Below are 12,974 nucleotides of genomic sequence, written 5' to 3'. Positions count from 1 at the left end.
TATTTAAAACTAAACTAACTGCGTTTAAACAAATAATTTATATACCTAAATAAAATTCTAGAAGGTTCTGGAACACAAAGAAATAAATAAATCGTGTTGCTTGGAAATTATTTAGCATAAATACTGTGAATTAACCGCCTGCTACTAAAACATCAAACAAGTTCCGGCCGAAAAGCGCCAAATTTTTAAAATTATATAGTAACTTGACAGGGCCGGCCTAGGGAACCATTCTAATCCACATAATTTCAGTAATAGTATATCGTATTAATACCAATATGAACTTTTAGATTAGACTAATTTCCTGAGGTAAATTTTTACTTGTAATGTAAAATTTTCGATTTGTATCTGTTTTCGATGACTATTTTGAAATTTATTTGTAAATATTATGTTTATATTTTATGTGAAAATTGAAAATACAAAATATCACATATCAACTGATTCCTTTACAACTTCCAATCATTTTTCAATCTGCTACATAGTTATTTATTAGAAGAGATGATAATCTAACTGACTGTAAAACAGGATGGTATTTCAAATATATCGATCTCATGTCAATGTCCCCAATTATAACTGATGATATAACAACTCCAACCTAAATCGATATGTATGAACATAAATAATTTAGAATCTGTTTGAGCATTAATTGTGTTGAAAATTACGATTCATTGACTCACAATGTCGGATCATAACATAACCATACTGAAATTAATCTTCTTGAATTATTGTAATCCATTAAATTATTAATAATTATAAGAAATCGTATACCTGAATTACCATTAATAAAAATGGGGTATTGAATATGTCCAATCTTATTTTTCACAACAAAAACTTGAATATCATTTTGCATAATTCTGTTAATCACAACTCTATATCTAGATCTGATTTACAATCAATTAATTTTCTCTTCTTTTCAATTTCAACAATTTAATTTATATTTTCCAAGGTAAAATATGAAACTTTCCATTTTTTTACTTACGAATGTTGTTTAAAGTTTGTAAATACTGTCATAAATCGGATGTCTGACAAAATTTAAAATATTTATCCAATAGAATTATCTTTATAGGGAATTCTGCAATTCTTATATAAATTATGTAACTTATTTTCCATATATTATTTATTATAAAATGTCCGACATATGAACCAGCCACCCTGGACATAGGGTAAACTTTTTCTGTTATTATTTTCATCTCCAGGTTTAACAAAAATCACCAAGTCATCTCAGTAATATTTTTCGAGTTATGAATTTATTATTTTTAACTATTATAGAGGTACGTTTCAAAATGCATAGAACTTCGATTGTCTTTTATCTGACGAAAATAATTGCCATCGAACTAACCAGTTATTACCATACGTTTAATCAGTTTTTTGTGTTTAAAACCACATGCTGACAAAACTTGACGCAATTTTTCTAAGCTGACATAATTATATTCTGAATAATCAGCTACCTTTTGCTGTTCTCTTTATATAAATTGTCCTAAGTATAAAATCTTGAGTAGTTTTGTCATTTTATTACATGTTTTTCGGTTCTGTGAATGATCCACAGCAACTCTTTTCGTAAATACTCGATAGATGAAAAATTTCTCCAATTTCTCTTTCCTACATCTTTTAATGTATTAATACATCTAAATGTTCTTGATTTTAGGTCTGTTATGTTTTAAAATAATTCAATTATAATGATTCAAAAATTATTGGAACGAAATCTAATTCAAGGAAATGAGAATTTCCAGAAATACTTCAAATATAAGAGAACGAAAAAACTATAAATGATAAAAAAGACCTAAATAATTTATAGTTCTATTTTGTAAATACTAATATAATTACAAATGATTCAATTGATTAGGACTGCTTCATATTGAAATGTAAAAAAAAATTTAATTTTTCCATTTTGATTTTATTCTCATTTTGATGTTCATGATATAGAAGATCTATTGATTAATATAAATATGAAAATTGTCAGTGTCAATATCATGTTATGATATTATAGAACTAATTTTAATACAGAAGAACATTTAGATGCAATCAATGGAAATTTTATTTACCCTAGTTAATAATATTTGAAGAAAATAGTTATTTTCCATGATCAAAATGTGCCAGCCATTCGTGTGCTATTGTTGCAAAAAAATAAGGACGACGAGATTTTAGAAAAATGAAGAGATGATAGTAAAAATAAACCCGATTTTCCATAACTTACGATTTGCGAAAGGTTTGAATAAATTGGGAACTTGTGGTTGAAATATTTAAAGGATTAAAAACAATTTATGTTGTAAAATATAATAGTGATATAACTTTCTCAATGAAAAAACTCCCTCGTATTTTACTCTATATATTTATTAATTTTTTATATCGAACAAAACATTATTAATATTGTTAAAACCTGACAAACCGATAAATTATGGAAAATCAACTGTTCGATTCAATTTATTAAATAAATTCGTTCTATTCAGTTTAAACTTTTCCACGTCAGAGAACATTACTAATACTAATTGGTACTGTGGAATTGATTAATTATTAATTAAATAAAACAAACATTTACTCACTTTAATTAGATTAATAACTTGTACGCATTTTGTTTATAGACACATTTACAATTTAATTTAATCAATACAAGAAGCAGCGTTTATATCAACTAAAATACGAGATAACAAAAAAAATCATCACATAGAGATTGTTCACGAATACAAAGAATGTTAATCGTAGAGAAACGTAAGTTAAGAAAAAAATAGTTACCAGATATTCCACTAACAAAATAAATTACAACAGAATTAGAAAAGAAAATTAAAAAAACTAAACAAGATAAAGTAAACAGTAGTTGAGAATTGGAAAAGAAAAGGCTGAAACATTTGCGAAACACCTAGAGGCAGTATTTACATCTAATGCAAGCGAAAACGATGATGTGGTAATACTTGAAATCACCTCACTTGATTGCCAATATTCACAACTTCTAATGAGATAGAGCATTTAATAAAAAATAACCTAAATGCCAAAAAGGCTCCAGATTATGACCCAATCACGTAAAATTTGAATTGATTTTTATATCTTTCCAAATACCTATTCAGAAAAAGTAGTATCTAAAATTCTAGAGGTAACTCTTTTTCTTTTTTTTTCTCCCAATCTCTATTCATCGAATAAACAATTTTTATCGTTTATGATGACTATTTCAAAAATAGCAATTCATTCCTGGATGTTGTGCCTTAAATCTTGAAGGATTCCTGGCGGTTCCAATAAACACGAGATTCCAAAAATTCCAATTGAGAAAATTTACGAGGAGACAAATCGAGTCACATTGAGCTGCCAATTGCGAATCGCTCCTGATTAAGAGATATGGAGATCTTGGATCAGATCTTACAGCGTTACTAGATATTCTACTTATAAAACAAATTACAGCAGAAAATGTCGGGATATAAAATAATTGATAAAACAAGATAAAAATCAATTTCAATGAGGAAAGCTACAAAAAATTGAAGAGGGCCAGCAACAAATTCCACCCTAAAAAAATAGTGACGGATAGTGGTTGAGAATTGGAAAAGAAAAGGCTGAAACATTTGCGAAACACCTAGAGGCAGTATTTACATCTAATCCAAGCGAAAACGATGAGGAGGTAATACTTGACATCACTTCACTTAATTGCCAATATTCACAACTTCCAATGAGATAGAGCATTTAATAAAAAATAACCTGAGTGCCAAAAAGACTCCAGGTTATGAACTAATCACAGCTGAATAAGTAAATAGCAATGTTGACACAAATCATCGATGAAATAATGAGAGTAGGATACTTTCTAGCACAGTGGAAATTTGCTAATATCATTTTAATTAAACCAAATAAACCTCCCAATGAAATTACTTCCTATAGACCTATCAGCCTACTAGTAGTCATGGCTAAAGCTACAAAAAAATCATATTGATACTTCAAATACAATATGATAATTCAAGAAATGTTTGTGTTCCAATACATAAGTATTGTCAATCAATAATTACAATTTATAATAATTTACTTCACCGAACGGTTTTCTTGGCATATACAACGACATAAATATCTCCTAAACCATAAAATTTATAGAGTTGAATAAAGAGAACCTCTTTATTGAAAAATCAATCGAAAAATTCAGTTTTGCTATATTTAGATCGTACAGGTTGTCCCTGTAAAAGTTTGGCATTGTTAACCATTGGGCATGAGCCGCCCCTGGCGTTCAAATAGTAATATAGAATTATTTATTACGTGAAACAATCTACATGGACATACGTAATCATTCATTAAAAATTCATAATGTTCGAATGTATAATTTAGAAAATATACTTAAATAAAAGTTCCAATTTTGAAGGCCTGTAATCCAGAAACGTGTGGTCGTATAAGAAAATTTTTCTCATATCTCATATCATATAATATCAAAGCATTATTTTCACGTCATCTATTCACTCCCGAATTTTTCGCATCAAGTTCCAGAACCTGTTTAAAGTGCATCTGTACAAAAAATTTTATAATTATCCAGATTAGGTTACATCCCTTTGATTTCGTTAAAATTTGTCATAAACAAAATTACAGTCAACAATTATATATATATATATATATATATATATATATATATATATATATATATATATGCGTTAATGAATCAAGTAATTGTAATGATTTTTCAGTGATTGTAATATTCAAATTAATCATTGAAACCGAACCTAACATAATCTACATACTTCTTTACAAAATGAAATCCAATCACAAGCAGGGGTTGCTGTTAACGAAAACTCTTCCATGATTTTTTTTTATGAGGTGGTCGACAATAAATAAAATAAGCGATGATTCTACATACAGTTTGTATATCTATTCGAATTTTAATAAACCAAGTGCCATTTAATGCACTTATTGCCAATTGCACCACACGGTTAGATTAGGTTAGGTTTCAGCGATGATAAACCAAGATCCCGAAGTACTTTCACGAAGTTTGTGGACAGATAAGGCTGAGAAAACGACTCTCCGTTGGATGCAAGAGATCCAACATCAGGGTCTTCTGTCTCTAAATGTATGGTGAGGAATTTTAGGTGGACAAATCGATCTCGTTTATACCAAAAGACCCAATGATAAGATTATTATTCTAATTACTGCAGTCCTAGGGTTTTAAGACACATGCACCAAGGACGAATCGACGATTAACAATGATTTAGTCTTGCATGTACACCCAGTAGATTTTTCGTTTCATTATCCATACAAATTGAGTTAATTTGAAATTCATTCTTGTGAATCAAAATTTTATTTTCCATGAGTTATGAAATATATTATAAAATTTGAAAGATCGTCTCTTGGCAAAATAGATTAGCGTGATTTGAAATTTTCATATTTATTTTGAAATTTACATAAAACAGTCTTATCAGTATAAACACCTGACTTGGATTAATTTCGAATTCTCTTCCAAGCAAAGCGCAGCCATTAACGACTATAATTCTCTCTGGAAGAAGATATTTTCTTTATTATAATCTCTTAATCTACCAAGAACATAGATCAAGAGAAACAATTTTCGTCCGACGTTATTTAGAAATATTTTTGGTTACTCTATTTTTTTTTCAAAATTTACATTACTTTGTATATTCATAAAATAGCTTCTACAACTTTCATTACTTTATGTACTTTATACTTTATAGTACTTTATACTTTTATTACTTACAATTTTTTAATTTATGTGTGGTAATTCAAATTTAAGCCCTATCATTGGGATATAGAAAATGCTAAAAGTTATAATGAGCATTATAGAATAAAAATCCTAAAAATTTTTTTGGTAATGGATGTTTGTGTACGAAACATAATTTATTCTGATTTTGTATATATCTTTCCAAATTCCTATTTAGAAAAAGTAGGAATAATAATTCTAGAGGTAACTCATTTTCTTTTTTTCTTTCATTCTCTATTCAATTTCTATAGTTTGTGATGACTATTTCAAAAATAGCAATTTATTCCTGGATGTTCTGCCTCGAATCTTGAAGGATTCCTGGTGGTTCCAATAAACACGTGACTACAAAAAACTAGAAAATTTACAATAAGACAAATCGAGCTGGCAATTGCGAATCGCTCCTGATTCTTATGGGGAGATCTTGGATCAGATCTTGCAGCGTTGCACCTACTTGCAGGAACCAAATGTTGCTCATATCTAACTCATTTAGCTGAGTAGAAAAAAATTCCTGTTGGAAGCTCAAATACCTTCTCAATTTCACCTACACAGCGATTTCATTTTCTTTAGGAAGCAACTCAATAATTGCTGTTGAGGAAATTGCATTATGCAATGAGAATTAATTCAAATACCTTCCATGCAATTATAGAGGATTAGAGTCAACCGAGTAGTGCATGTTTTAAATTCATTTATCCACACAAATGAAAATAGGATTCCTCAAGGACGACATCTAGAAGAACCTCACACGTTCACATCATTCTTCATGCAGAATTCTCCCTACATTTCGTAGTTTTTGCAATTTGTCGTAACGAAGTGATATCGATTTTTGGTCCGAAATCCTAATGGAAAAGTCAAAATGATAGAGATCTGGCAATCTGGGAGGTCATTTAATAGAGTATACGTTCCATATATTCACCTAGAAATGGAGTATTCTAGATACTTGCTAAGAGATCTTGTGAATGTCTCTATTTAGTATATTAACATGAACAGAAATAGAAGATTTGCGACTATTAATCGTGAGTTGGTTTTAGAATTTTTGTTCTCTTCTTTTTTTGTATGTCTACACTTTCTCTGTGATCTAACGTTTCGAATCAGTCATCTTTTTTCAAATATACACCAAAATTTTCAATTATACAAAATCAGATAAAAAGAAATTCACAACATTTTTAATTGTCCTCTGCATTTCCAACACCTCTTTTGTATTCAACTTTTTCCTCACTCAAAAATTCCGCCATGGATCTGAATAAATATTAATCTGATGGTGCAATATCTAGACCAAATGCTGGTTCAATACCATCATATTTATCGATTGTATTGTACGTAACATTCACAGTATTTAGCTCAGCATCGTTCTTATTATAAGTGAACCCAATTCAGTTAACTACACCTGGATATTTCTCCATTGAAACCTCATACATTCGCATCAGCTGTCTACTATATAACTTGGTATTGATAGCTCGACCACATGTCACGATTTTAAGTCCATTAAACTTTCATAATTCCAGTGAACACACAAGACCTTCCGCTCAGATCAAGCTCTCTTTATGATGGGTTCTGGTAATTGTCCTTTGTTTGAACAACGATTTTCCATGTTTGGACTGTTTACATAAATCCTTATCACACACCTCTACTAAACTTTTTGCTTGAATCTTGTTTAATTATCTAATAATTCTGAATGATTTGGTATTTTTAGAAGATTCAAGGGCAAATTTCACTTCACTCATAGCCTCAACCTAAAGTGATTTGTGGACGTTTTGAGCACTTAGTGAATATAAGTCAAGTTTTTAATCTTCTTCTTTGCGTTCTTCTTGTGATTTCTATTCTTTAGACGGAGTCATATTTTTGGAAACACTTAGTATATCAGTATTTCACTTTGTTTATGTTCGTTCTGCACACTTATTGAAAAATTCTGTTTCTCATTTAACAAATCCAGTTTATTAACAAAACACTTCATTTAAGCATTGCCCGAGGTTGTACTAACCCTTCTATATACCCACTTTTACCCTCCTGTCACTCTATTAATCATTTCCAGTTTGATTTTCAGGAGTTGTCCCTGAATTTACGAATTTCGATATGAAATATTCGTATTTTCACTTTGAATTTTTCAATTTCAGTGCTCTCGGCAAATATGTATTTGATATTGGAGTTGATAAACCAAAAAAATATCTTACTCAATGATATTTATAGGCCAGTCTTATCAAACATTAGAAATAAATCATTGAATAAGGGTTAGTTATGTTTTTTAATACTTTTGTGTAATTTTGTAATAAAAATTTGCTTACATTACAAAGAAAACTCTCTCAGTCTTCATGTGTCGAATTTTTGTTTTCTTTATGCTATTGCATGCTCTTAATTTCATTTTGTCGTGAAAAAGTTTTCTTCACGGCCTCTTTTCCTAAAATTCCAGTTTCTTTCAATCTCCTTTTCATTATAGAAGTACTAAGGCAGATCCCTGAATTTTTTTACTGTTTATTCGTCAAATTTGTTGATGTATTTGCTACTATTAGTATCAGCTTTGCTTAAAGCTAATTAAACAAATAACCAACTTAAGTTATCAGCTTTTCCAAGATCGATGGAACAAGGGTGAAAATTCGTATGTTCTCGTTTTGTTTTTTCCGATGTTTGTCTCAGTATAAATATCAGAAATACAGAAATGGTAAGGGAAAGCACAATGGGGTATACCTCTTCGACCACGCGAAGAAACCAAATTGAAGAAGATACCAGAATCCAAGGAATAGTACATTGGAAAGTCAAATCCAAAAACAGAAAATAATGGAGAAAGCTGGGATCAACAAAAAACTAGTACAAGGGGAGTAATCCACCCCAATAAAGAGATGTGTAGGCGCCCCAAGCGCTAGACAAAATCCAAGAGATTGAACGGTATGATGATAATAATGATGTCAATATGTTGGGTGGAAATCAAAACTAAATTTCTTCTAGAGTTTTTTTATTCTCATTTTTGTGATTCTGGTAAACATGGTTACCATCGATTCGATCTTCTATCAAAGTTGGGTGGAGTTCCATGATATCCTACTACCAGATATTTATCATCAGCAACTTCGTTTATAGATTTATTAAGTTTTATATTTATAATATCTTTATATAATTATATTTTTATAAAACAAATTGTCCACTCTGTATTGACCAATTCATCGCTACGCGATGGTACAAAATCCTGTATGGACTAGGAGTGATTTACGAGACTGAAATCAAAGGGCTTCTCTATTTTTCGCCGAATTGGGAGCAACGAATTGTTTTGATCGGGGTAGGATCTAAATTATTTATAGCAGTAACTCCCACGATATAGGGTGATTGTTTCCCGGAGATAAATGACAATTAATCTTGGTGCTCACATTGACGGCACTTGTATGTTTAGAGCTTATTCGAAGAATCCAAAGGGCTATTCAACTGTCCAGTATAGTCAGAAAAATATTTATATATTTCTGTTTGTTTTCGATATTAATGGAACGATGAGATTCAAATTTTGATAATGGTTTATTAAGGTTGAGGCTATTAAAAAATATTGTTTATAGTCCCAAAAGTGTCAACGGCAGATATTTGATATACGAGAGATTATGACCTCAACCTAAAGATGTCTGCACTTATATATAACCGTTCGTTAAATGGTACAAATTGGGTATAAAGCTGTCTTAAATTGTTCCATTATCAATTACAGGAGATATTTATGCAAGGAACAATCAATATTTGATAAATAGGCGTGGCACTCATACCAAATTAAGAAATGAAAAATAATGTTTATTCCCCGTATAAAATCTAACAAACCGTCATTCTACGTGGACTCATCATCTCTCATCATTAATTAAATTGACATTCAAAATCAAACAAACTTGATTTATCCCCGGATACCATTATCTAAATTAATATCTATTGCTAGGAACAATAAAAAAAAACTTTAAGCAACAAATAAATTTATTAAAAAACCACTAATAAAAGCAGTTATGAATTAAAAGATTTATAAATATAATAAAAATAAGACTGGGATTTTTCTATTGAAACCCGGGGTGGTTGCTTAAACTAGATTCCCAGATGTTGAAGCGTAGTTAAATTTGTTTCTTGTGGTGTACCTTTGGGTGTGGTTGGAGTACCACAATACGTAAACAAATGAATATTAAAAATGTTTGAAGAATGGTATGTTAGAAAAGTGAAAAGTCAAATTTCAGGCAACTTTCTTTAACAATCATTTTTGACCGTTAATCATCACCCGATTGATATCAAAAAAAGATTAGTCCCTCTACGAGAACTGTTAATGAGAAATTGACATTCATCGTCTCTTTAGAGCTCAAAGCAAAGTATTTCAATGCGTTTAAGTGTTTCAAATGCAACACTTTTCTTTGCGTCCCTCGATCTTCCCCTCAGATAAAATTTTTTTGGTAAAAAGAGTGATAACGAAATTTTTGAGCTTTCGGCAACATTTCTCTGTTCTGCTTTTTTTTTTACAATATTGGAATTTGTGTCAGATTTCACAAAGGTAAAGCCTTCTTGGTCGTGGGTACCTCCAAAAAAGTTAAAATAACAAAATAATCCCTGAAGTTATAAAAAATGTTGTACGAGAATTCCAAAATCGCATCGGTTACTGTCAAGAAGTGAATGGTGGCAATTTTGAACATTTAATTTAAAAAGTACATTAGAAAAATACATTATCATCACATTTTCTTCATTCTACCTACGTAAAGTTTTGATATTATCAAAATTTTACATCTAATTTTCTCAGTTATGATTGCACCAAATTTATAAAACTTAGATTGATGAATAGAGGATTAAAATCCCTTTCCAACAAGGTGTCTTTTTAATTTAAAATTTTCGAGAGGGTGCTGGAAGGGGATAATATTTTTATTTAAGAATAAAATTCGACCAATTTCAGGTTTATTTCACGTAGTAAATACAAAGCTAAATCTTAATTTATTCCATATCGTATATATTTGAGTATTAAATTACTAACCACTCGCGTCTGAAGTACACGTATACTCAAAATTACCACTTCTTGGCACCAAAACAATGGAATAAATTTGCGGTATCCCCACTACGTAAATTATGGAAGAAAAACCAACAGAAAAATATTTCTCTAACGATGCAACATTAAAATAAAATTAGAAAGTCTATCTTTACATAAAACGAATAAAATTCAAATGTTTATATTATATTTTAATAAATTTTCCTCAAAGATTTCGTTGAGTTGCTTTAAAAGTCGTTTTACATAATTTTATTTAGTTATTTTTCACGAGAAATTAATTCAATAGGAAGTTCATGAAGCTCGGGAAATATTGATAAATGAACTTATTATACAAAGAGGTCTACGGCGTAAAATCGATCATAAATTTTTTTGTATTATTTACTGATAAAAAAGCAGCGATTCAATTGCAAATACGAAAAAATTTATTTTATTCATCCATTTCAATGTTTGCATACTCTCAACCAAATACAATATTTGCTTTCACGAACGTCATTTTGTTTACTCCATACAAATTGACGTTGAAAGTCTTATTTATTCTCTTTTGTAGCTAGTGAGAGATTCATGAAGGGGATAATGTACTTTGCGTCGAGAATTTAATCTAAAAAGTTGATTAAAATTATTGTTAAAACGTCCCTTAAACGTTTATATCTAATACGAAACTTGTACCTGCGGTTCTGAACGATTCAATTTATTCTCAAGAAAATCTATACTTTCAAAGAGGAATGAGCTAAAATTTTAGACACGTGTTTTTTAAGGTTATATATATTAAGAAAAATGAGAATGTTAGCAGGTCTCACAGTATTGAGAAAACAAGGCTTCCAACTTGTTCAATTATTAAAGAAAAACTTATGCATATTTAAAAATTCACTCACGCAATGATAATGAAAGGAATGAGCTAAAATTTTGGAAACGTGTTTCATAAGGTTAGATGTATGTTGAGAAAAATCAGAATGTTAGCAGGTTTCACAGTATTGAGAATACAAGGCTTCCAACTTGTTCCATTATTAAAAAAAAATTCACACACACCATGAAAATTGAGAGAATGGGCTAAAATTTTGAAAACTTATTTTATAAGGTTGGATTTATGCTAAGAAAAATCATAGTCACAGTATTGAGAATACAAGGCTCAAATTGTTCAATCGTTAAAAAAAACTTATGCATATTTAAAAATTCACTCACGCCATGATAATTGGAGTAATGAACTAAAATTTTAGACACGTGTTTTTTAAGGTTAGATGTATGTTGAGAAAAATCAAAATATTAGCAGGTCTGACAGTATTGAGAATACATGGCTTCCAACTTGTTCTATTATTAAAGAAAAATTTATGCATATTTAAAATTCACACACTCCATGAAAATTAAGGGAATGGGTTAAAATTTTGGAAACATATTTCATAAGGTTGGATTTATGCTGAGAAAAATCATAATGTAGCATTTTTAAAAATTTACTGACGCCATGATAATTAGAGGAATGAGATAAAATTTTGAATACGTATTTTTTAAGGTTAGATTTATGATGAGAAAAATCATAATGTTAGCATGTCTCACAGCATTGAGAATACAAGGCTTCAAACTTGTTGAATCATTATAGAAAAACTTTTGCATATCTAAAAACTCACTCATGTCATGATAATTGAAGGAATGAGCTGAAATTTTAGACACCTGTTTTTTGAAGCTAGATTTATGCTGAGAAAAATCATAATGTCTGACAGTATTGAGAATACAAGGCTTCAAACTTCAAATAGAGGAAATTTTTTACATCAATGGGGACTCTAGTGAAAAATGAAAAGCAAATGTATCATCTCTTGTATTTAAAGCTATTATCAGATGAAATAAGTATGTTGATGTGATCAAATATCAGCAGCGAAATAAATTTTGTTCCATTTGTATTTGTAAACGTATTCAAATGAAATAATAATCTACGTGAATTCACAAGAGTGCGTGTTTCATGGACATTCTAAGTCTAATCTTTGAAATTATTCCAATTGAAATCTCTGAACGTATGATTAAAACAACGTTTCACTCATTGAAACGTTTACGTTATCGTGGATCTCGTTCATATTTCAGCCAATACTGTATATAAGTGTGTTTGCATGCAGTTTATGTGCAAATATTGTGCATGGTATTATATAAACAGATGATTTTAATTCATACTTAATGCCCCGTTGGTTCATTTTTTCTAATAGAACTGGAGAACACAATCTAGACTGATAAATAGAATTGGGACACCCTCTACAATAAACTTGTAATTTAATAGAGCATTTTGAAAATATCCAAACGTACCTTCTGCATCTGATATCCAACGATCTGAAACAAAAGTTTTTATTGAATAAAATTGAACTATTT

The 12,974-nt window shown here is 29.8% G+C and overlaps 1 protein-coding gene across 3 annotated transcripts in view; it reads right to left on the bottom strand.

Moving 5' to 3' along the window:
- Positions 1-12,974, bottom strand: part of LOC130895199 (irregular chiasm C-roughest protein-like) — a 201,851-nt gene that overhangs the window by 111,071 nt on the left and 77,806 nt on the right. For 2 of the 3 annotated variants that reach the window (XM_057802385.1, XM_057802384.1), the window contains one exon: positions 12,912-12,935. The gene's annotated coding sequence lies outside the window, so the exon portion shown is untranslated. Of the gene's footprint in view, positions 1-12,911; positions 12,938-12,974 lie in introns of all 3 variants that reach the window. The other variant, XM_057802386.1, reaches the window with a different exon arrangement.

Source organism: Diorhabda carinulata, chromosome 6 (assembly GCF_026250575.1).
Source record: "Diorhabda carinulata isolate Delta chromosome 6, icDioCari1.1, whole genome shotgun sequence".
Classification (NCBI taxonomy): Eukaryota; Metazoa; Arthropoda; class Insecta; order Coleoptera; family Chrysomelidae; genus Diorhabda; species Diorhabda carinulata.
This window is presented reverse-complemented; position numbering and strand designations above follow the sequence as displayed.